Source organism: Urtica dioica, chromosome 11, assembly GCF_054948205.1.
Source record: "Urtica dioica subsp. dioica isolate 48M chromosome 11, U.dioica_male_clone48M_v1_H2, whole genome shotgun sequence".
Classification (NCBI taxonomy): domain Eukaryota; kingdom Viridiplantae; phylum Streptophyta; class Magnoliopsida; order Rosales; family Urticaceae; genus Urtica; species Urtica dioica.
This window is the reverse complement of record NC_142766.1, coordinates 5,562,636-5,571,719: the sequence shown is the minus strand read 5'-3', so window position 1 is coordinate 5,571,719 and position 9,084 is coordinate 5,562,636.

Genomic DNA, 9,084 nt, shown 5'->3' with positions numbered 1-9,084 from the left:
CAAAATTAATCTATAATAAAATAAAATTAATTAACAAAATTATAAATTAGAAATAATATTCTGAAAATAGAATTATGAATTAAACATACAAATCCAGTCTAATAAAAACGAAAAAGTCAATACCTAATTTTTTTCCTACACAACTTATCGATAGTAGAATTCCCTCTACCAAATAAGTTGGCAGAACTTCGAAAACCGCTTCCTCATCCTCGTCCGCCGCTGCCTGATGCGCTGCCACTCGTTCCGCCGCTTCCGTAAGGACGGTCTCGCAAGAAATCCATAGAACCAGGCGTAGAACCTGGCGTCTGCTGATCTGTGCCACCTGGTTGCGGTGCAGGGGGAGGTTAGGGAGTCGTGGGAGGATGGTTGTGCATCTGGGACTGGGTGAGGAAGGCGATCTGTTGCCGCATCTCCTACAGCTCGGCTTATTGGGCGGCCATCTGAGCTCGCATCTCGCTAACCAATGGATCGGTCTGAGATGACGAACTTGACGAGCCTCTATCTAGCGCTTGGGCCACACCCAGCGATGATCTTGGGATCGAAGGCCCTATCCCAACTTCCCAGTCTCTGTGTACCCCCAAAACTTCGCGCATCGCGTATGCCTATGCATCTTTTTGGGAGATCACGGTGTTTTTCTCATCCGCTTGTCGCAAAATATCTATCGTCATGGCGGTGACTTGATCCTTCACAAAAAACCACCAAAATTTATCAGATAAGAATAATTTAAGTAATTGAAAATATAGTAAATAAAACTAGTAACTTAAAAATTGCGACTTCGCGAAGTCCGTCGTCCACGATCCCTTAGCGTCATGGTGTTTTTCTGACCATATCGCTAAAGCCGAGCCCATACTCCCATCTTCCTTTCGTTGTAATTTTTCAACGTTAAAAGAATCACATATACATTGCATCTTAATATTAAGCGACTTACGTTCTTCGAGCGATGACCAAAACAACTAAGCGACCCTTGTCTCGCCTTCGTCTTCTTCTTCTTCGAATTTTCCCGGTTGTGGAGAGACTTCGCCTAAGAGACATAAATTCATTAAATTCAATATTAAGAAATTCAAATAACCCTTGGAAGATCATCTCATATCTTATGTTCTGGCGAGTCGAACGTCTCTATTGCCTTCAACCAGGCTTCCTGGTTATAGCCTTCGGGAGTTTCATTTCTAGCGAGATCCTTACTCCCGCAAAACATCTTGAAGAAGAGCTGCGACAATCTCGACTTCTGGCCACGGCGCATCCTCTTCGCATCGCGAATGATAGCCATATCAATCTCCTTGTGAATAGGATCTGCTGACACAAGCTCGCCAGTGTCAGGATGGGCGTACACGAAGTGGTACTCGTTATGAATCGAGCTCATAAGAGCCGCCACACTCTGAGCAGGCACGTGATTCTAGTCATGGAGGTCGACGAGAATGGTACTCTTGATCAAGTTTAATATGCGGTTTTGGAACGTCCCGTGCAATGGGTTTTGCTCTCTGACGTCTTGGTAGAACGCCTGCTGTGTCTGATGTTAGCGAACTATGTTCGCTCCAGGAGTCCCAACACTAGCTCTCGCGGAAACGAGGCCAGTCGTTAGTCCCCGCTTCCTCCTCGGCATCTGCGGAGGATCACGATCTCCTCCTGATGGGTCCTGACCTAAAGAATTCGACATCCTGCAAAATGAATTGTAGTTAGTATTTATTATTTAATTAGTATTCGACCGTGGTTATTACATGGTGTTAGTCATTCATCGTCGTCACTCGATGTAATGTTAGTATCAACATCAACATCGTCTCCCTCAAAAACGGCACATGCCTCATCTTCTTCATCATCATCAACAATAATGACAAGCTCGGCGGTAGCGGTTTCGTGTCGATGATTAAGATGGTCGATGTTTGACAATTCTATTGTCAACAGAATTGAGGCTGAAGTGGTCGGGTCAATTTCAGGAATGTCCTATACCCTTCGATGATTGCATTCCTGAACGTTTTCCCATTCGCGACCCTTAACGAGATCTTGGATGTAAAACACTTGCTTCGCCTGAGTCGCGAGTATATACGGCTCTTCTGTAAACCACTCTTTGGCGGTATACAAACTCATTGCTCTGGTGGTCTTATCAACGTGCACTATACACCATGCATCGTACTTGTCACCATACCATATGCATTTGAACAGTACGACACGACAGTTATGTCTATATTTCATCACGATGACGTCTTCCATTCGACCGTAAAAATTGTACTCGTTCACGGGCACACAAACACCGCTGTTCTGGGTGATTCGTTAGTTATCACGATGACGAGTGATGAACTTCACGCCATTCACAAAGCAGCTCGGATACTGATGATCAATTTGTCAAGATCCGGCAGACAATGCGTAAAGCTCTTCGGACACGTCAAAACCACTAACTTTCATGTCATAAATCTGGATACGAAACAAAGGAAATAAAGATGTCATTAGCATTTTTAGTATGCTTTCAGCAAATGAATTCTTTCATTTTACCTTTTTCGCAAACCAAATTTTGAATTCTTTTCTATGCATTGGTTCGATATCAAAATCTTCAGTTCCCACTTCAGAGTTATTTTGAATAAGTTCCAAATGCTCACTGTTAATGTTACGTAATTAGATGTAAATCAATGAGGTTATGTACATATTTAAATGAACCAAACACTTATATAAAATATGGATCGACTTCTGGACAATTGGTATAAATGTACCACTCCGCCTTATCTTTCTAGTCGTCGTCTAAAACTATCGGCTTCATCATCCCGAAAGACGCACAGTTTTCAGACCGGAAAACATAAAGTTCCCGCACTTGAACTTCATTGACAGTTTTCTTGTCTTCGAGATACCTTGCAACAAATTTCAATGCATTTTCTACAACGTACGCTTTCACGCTGAACTAGGAAATAAGATTGTTTCCAAGGTCGAAGCATGCACCATATGTGCTTCTTCTATTGTCAGTACTTCCTGCCCAATCATCATTAAAATATCCCACAAGAGTAGAAGACGTATCAAAAGTATATAGAAGACCAAAATCAGCAGTTCCAGATATATACCTTACAATACGCTTAGCTTGAGACAGATGACTAGCTTTGGGATTGGCTTGATATTGAGCTCGAACTCCAACATAATAAGCTATGTCTGGACGACTGGCCGTGAGGTAGAGAAGGCTTCCAATGATACTTCTGGATAGACTTTGGTCGACAGATTCACCAAGGTCATCCTTAGTGAGTTTCACATGAGTAGTAGCAGTAGTTCGCTTGTGAGATGATTTTTCTAGTCCAAAATTCTTTACAATGTACTTTGTATACTTGCTTTGTGAGATGAATATACCATGACCCATCTGCCTGATCTGAAAACCCAAAAAGAAGTTGAGCTCACCGACCATGCTCATTTTGAACTCAGATTGCATTTGTCGCACAAAAAGGTCCACCATCTTGTTTGACATTCCTCCAAAGACAATGTCATCAACATAGATTTGTGCAATCATGAGATTCCCTTCTTCCTTCTTTATGAACAGGGTTTTATCGACTCCGCCTTTGATGTATCCATTATGCATAAGAAACTGAGTTAGTCTTTCGTAGTAGGCACGAGGTGCCTACTTAAGCCCAAATAGAGCCTTTCAAAGCTTGTAAACATGTTGAGGCAAGCTGGGATCCACAAACCCTTTAGGTTGGGCAACATACACTTCCTCATTCAGGTAACCATTTAGGAAGGCACTTTTGACATCCATCTGAATAACTTTGAAGTAAAGATGACAAGAGATGCCAAGCAACAATCTGATGGCTTCGAGGCGAGCAACAGAAGCCAATGTTTCATCAAAATCAACACCTTCCACCTGTGTATAACCCTGTGCTACAAGTCTAGCTTTGTTTCGAGTTATATTTCCATGTTCATTAGATTTATTCTTAAAAATCCACTTAGTTCCAATGACATTTACATTTTTCGATTTAGGAACTAATTCCCAGACTTTATTTCTTTCAAATTGAATAAGTTCCTCTTGCATAGCACTGATCCAATAGTCATCATCAATTGCCTCCATGACATTCTTAGGTTCAATTTTAGAGACAAAGCAGAGATTATTAATCATTTCCCTATAGTTGACATGATTTTTTTTGCGAGTGTGTATCCCATCTTCAACATCACCAATGACCCCCTCGACGAGATTATTTTTTTGAACTCTCCTGGATGGAGCCCGTCTTTCCGGTGGAGATTTTGTTTCCTCAGATGAAGGCTCTTCTTCAGGCACAATGTCATTTGACTTGTCACCAACATATGTCCTGACATCTGTGCTACTGGGCAAACCTTCATCCTCATTATCAATACTTTTAGAAACATTAGAGGAGTCATTAACAACCACATTTATAGATTTCATCATGGATTTTTGCGTTTATTAAAGACACGAAAAGTCCGACTGTTTCTAGAGTAACCGAGAAAGATACCTTCATCACTCTTAGGATCAAATTTCCGACGAGGATCTCGATCAGCCAGGATATAACACACCGAGCCAAAAAGATGGAAGTACTTAACATTTGGCCTCATCCCCCTCCATATCTCATAATGAGTGACAATAGTGCTAGGATGAATGGTCACTCTGTTGTGAATATGACAGGCACTGTTAAGAGCTTCAGCCCAGAAGTGTAGAGGAATGTCTTTGGCAAGCATCATAACTTTAGCCATTTCCTGAAGAATGCGATTTTTCCTTTCAACAATCCCATTTTGCTGTGGGCTGATGGGGGCAGAAAATTCATGAGAAATTCCTTCTTCAGTTCAAAAGTTAGCAAAAACTTATATTTTCAAATTCTCTCTCATGATCACTCCGGATTCTGATCACTTTGTCGATGCTTTCTCCCTTTTCCTTGTGAACTTGCTTGCATATGGCTTCAAAAATAGCAAAAGTGTCTATTTTTCAAGAATAAAATCAACCCAAGTGTAACTGGAGAAATCATCGACGCACTCAAACACATATCTCTTTCCACCAAGGCTCTGAATCTGCATCGGCCCCATCAGATCCATGTGTAAAAGTTCAAGAACACGAGAGGTAGTAAGATGCTGCACCATCTTGTGAGACGTCTTGACCTGCTTTCCTACTTGACAATCACCACATATTTTTTCTTCAATAATCTTTTAGATCAGGGAGCCCAGCAATAGCCTGTTCAGAGACAATCTTGTGCATGCTTCTGAGGTTTAGATTATCGAGTTTTTGGTGCCATAGCTCAGCTTCATCAACTTTAGATAGGAAACATTTGGTGAGCTGAGAATCTTTGACAGGAGACCACATGTAGCAGTTGCCCCGAGATCTGGTTCCTTTCATAAGCTCATCATGTTCCTTGTTTATCACAACACACTCATCACGAGTAAAGTTAAAACGTAAGTTTAAGTGACAGAGTTGGCTAATACTTATGAGATTAGCAGTGAGACCTTCAACCGACACTTCAGTTAAACAAGATAATCCAGGATAGTTAAGACCTTTACCAATAATCTTAGCCTTAACTCCATCACCAAAAGTGATATGACATTTAGAGTAAGGTTTTATGTCGGATAAGAAGGCCTTGACACCTGTCATGTGACGAGAACAACCACTGTCAAAATACCAGTCATTTCCAGTGGAGGCACGAAGGGAGGTATACGCAATATTGGTGCGATGGGTCGTATTTTTCACTCTGCACTCTATACGTGGTGAGGGTTGTATTGAGGTCGAGGTTGCCTATGGGAGGATTGATGCCGATGAAGATTCTTCCCATACAAACGATAATAGAAAGGCCTGATATGACCAATACGCCCACAGTGATCGCTGATCCACCAAGGTCTGTTGACAAGAGACCTGGTAGGTCTATTAAATTGCTCCTGACGCTGATTCTGGAACTTGTCATGGACAGATGTCTGAGACATGTTGCAAGGCATCTGAGATGTGGATGCACCATGACTATACCCAAGCCCATTCATATTCTTTGCAGGCTTTCTAGCAGTAAGAATATTTTCAAGACTGTCGATGCTAGAGTTCAGCATTCAGACTGATTTAGTCATCTGATCAAGTTCGCCATTCAGTCAGCTCACTTCCCGCTTTAATTCAACAATGATTTCCAAGAGCCTCGCCTTGTCTTCAGTGAGAGCCAGGATAAGATCATTCAGCTTGTCTAGAACCTGAGATTCTTCAACCATTTAGTATGCAAAACACTATAAGCATCATTAAGAGCATCATCGGACAGTTCATCCTCATCAACAGATATATCATTAATATTTGAGGAACTAGCAGCATTAGTACGAGTTTCAGTAAGCTGGTTAGGAATAGTAGCAGTGAAAGCAATAAAATTACTTATTTGATTAGAATCATTCTCTTCCTCTTCTTCATCAAAGAGAGTGCCATTGTAACCCCTCTTTTGTTTTTTCAGGAAGTTTGGGCATTCTTTCTGGATGTGTCAATACACTTCACATTCATGATTTTGAATGTCTTTCCCTTTTCCAGCAATGTTGTGAGTGTGATCTCCACCTTTGCCATTTCTGTAAAAGTTCCCACCCTTCTGGAATTTTTGCTGAAAGTTGTCTTTGACATCTTGAGGAACATTCTTCTCGGTCATCTGATTGAATCTCTTCATAACCCTGCTATAATTCTTGGCAAGCATGACAATGGTTTCATCAATTTCATTATCCGAGTCACAGTTTACCTACTCTTTTTTTTTTTTTATCAAGGATAGAGTTTTTAAGAGCCATTCTTTTATGCTTATTCTCGATCTTGGGTAGAGATAGCTCGAATGTCATGAGGGATCCCATAAGTTCATAAAACTTCAATGTCTTAAATTCATGGACCTCCTCAATGGTAGTGATCTTCATTTTGAATCTTGGGCTCAGAGCCCTAAGAGTTTTCCTGACCAAATCTTCATCCGTCATTGGTTTCCCGAGAGAGTAGGACTCATTAGTAAGGTCCCGAATACGCACGTTGAAATCGGCAACTGATTCATCTTCGAAATAGTGAGAGCTTCAAAGTTTGTGGTAATGTATTGAAGCTTCTGCTCACGCACTTTGTTGGTCCCTTCATAGGCCACAACAAGGATCTCTCATGCTCCTTTAGCACTCGTGCAAGTATTTATCAGTTTGAAAATATTTTTGTCAACCCCATTAAAGATAGCGTTAAGAGTACAAGAATTATCCAATGCTGCTTCATCTTCTGTAGGACTCCAGTCTTTCTCAGGTTTGAGGCCAGTTTCTGCGCCTTTATCGTCAACAGTGACAGGGGCTTCCCAACCGTGGATCATAGCTTTCCAAGTCTTGCTATCGAGGGACTTCATAAAGGCGCCTATACGAGCTTTCCAGTAATCATAGTTGGTCTCATCAAGTACTGGAGAACGGTTTACGGATCCTCCTTCTCTTAAACTATCCATCACAGATAAACAGAATAAAATAGCCAGGAAATCACCCTAAGATCTGGGTGTCTGCTCTGATACCAATTGAAATTCTGTATAGTAAGGAAGGCAATATGTCGTTCACAATGTTGATACAATGTGTCCGACGACTTGCTTCAACACAAGTAATGAATAGATAACAAAGAGTATGAAAGAGAAGAGACACATAAATTGGTTACTCAGTTCGGTGCAACGTCATCTACGTCTGGGGGCTCACAGTCAGTGGAAATGATTTCACTATAATGTAGTCAATAGTACAAATAGGACTTATATGAATACAACAAATATCAATGCCCTAGAAACTATTACCACGAGTGATTACCAAGACCAGGGACTCCCCCTGAACTTGAGACCCCTCTCAATTCCACTCTTCGAGCACTCGCCTATGCTCGGTCGACTTCAGTCTTCAACGCACGTGAAACTTCAATCACGTAAACACAAAACCCAGATCTCACAAACACTAAATCTTCTGGAATAATGTTTGTAGAATAACACCGGTCTTAACCAAAAACAATTAGTTTCCCAATCCGCCAATCGTGCACGTCTAGGAACCCTAATCCTTTTTGTTTAAAGAATAACACTAATCTTAACCAAAAACAATTAGTTTCCCAATCTGCCAATCGTGCACGTCTAGGAACCCTAATCCTTTTTGTTTAAAGCGTCAAGATTGCTAAGTGGGGGAGCGCACAGCTTTTATAGCAGTCATACATCTCTGGGAGTAAATCTAGGGTTTCCTTACCCATACACGCGAGAAGATCACCAAGGAAAGTCTTCTGAGAAGCAATCTGGCAAAACAGAAAACTTGCCAGAAAAACAGTCTGCGCTCAAGAAGAAGGATGTCTCGACAAATGCTGAGACATGAAGACTGACATCTTTCTTCAAGGACTTGCACTAAAAAATAATGCAACTCGAACGTACCAACAAATGAGAGTTTAAAGTTATAGCCAAACTATCAACTTATTTAAAACAATAGCAAATATTAATTTGAGTTACCAAAATACCTTTTTTCCCCCAAATTGAGCGATTCTGCGATCCCCAAACTGACTATTCCTTTCTCAATTTTTACGACCCTACCCTCCTAGACCTCGATTCTCTTCTCCACCTCAAAGACGACGTTAACTTTGTGCCGATAAGAGTTAGCTTTGATCCGATCGGATCCGAATTGCTTCAAATCACTCAGACCTAACTAATTAATTTTTTGTTTCTGTTTGTTTTCTTTGCAGAAGAAGAAGAAAGTGTGATTATGCCAAGGAGATTGTTCATGTCGGATATGAAAATTGGAGGAAAGGCCGTGCTCTTGGGGATTTGTCGAGGTTCATCAAGCAAGCTCCAAAGATCGTGAAAACTAAGATGAGTCCGAAGACAATCCATCAACCGAGGTAGATCGAGAAGTTGGGAGGGTTGCGAAACTACGACGCTAACATAAAGGCGCTGAGCAAAGCGGTTTACGAAGCTCTGAAGGTGAACGAGTTCGAGGTGGCGTGGGGGGTTCACGATCATACGAAAATATAGATCAGTAGGCTATGTTCTATCTTAAGGACACATTTTTTGTCGGAACGGCGACCTCCAATCCAAGAGAGACTGTGAGCTCTTTCTTAGACAATTACGTGCAGTAACAAACTGAAGTTGAACAGATTAGTAGCTTGCTCTCAATTATCTATGGAGATAATGTATTACTTTGGGTGATTTATTCTCAACC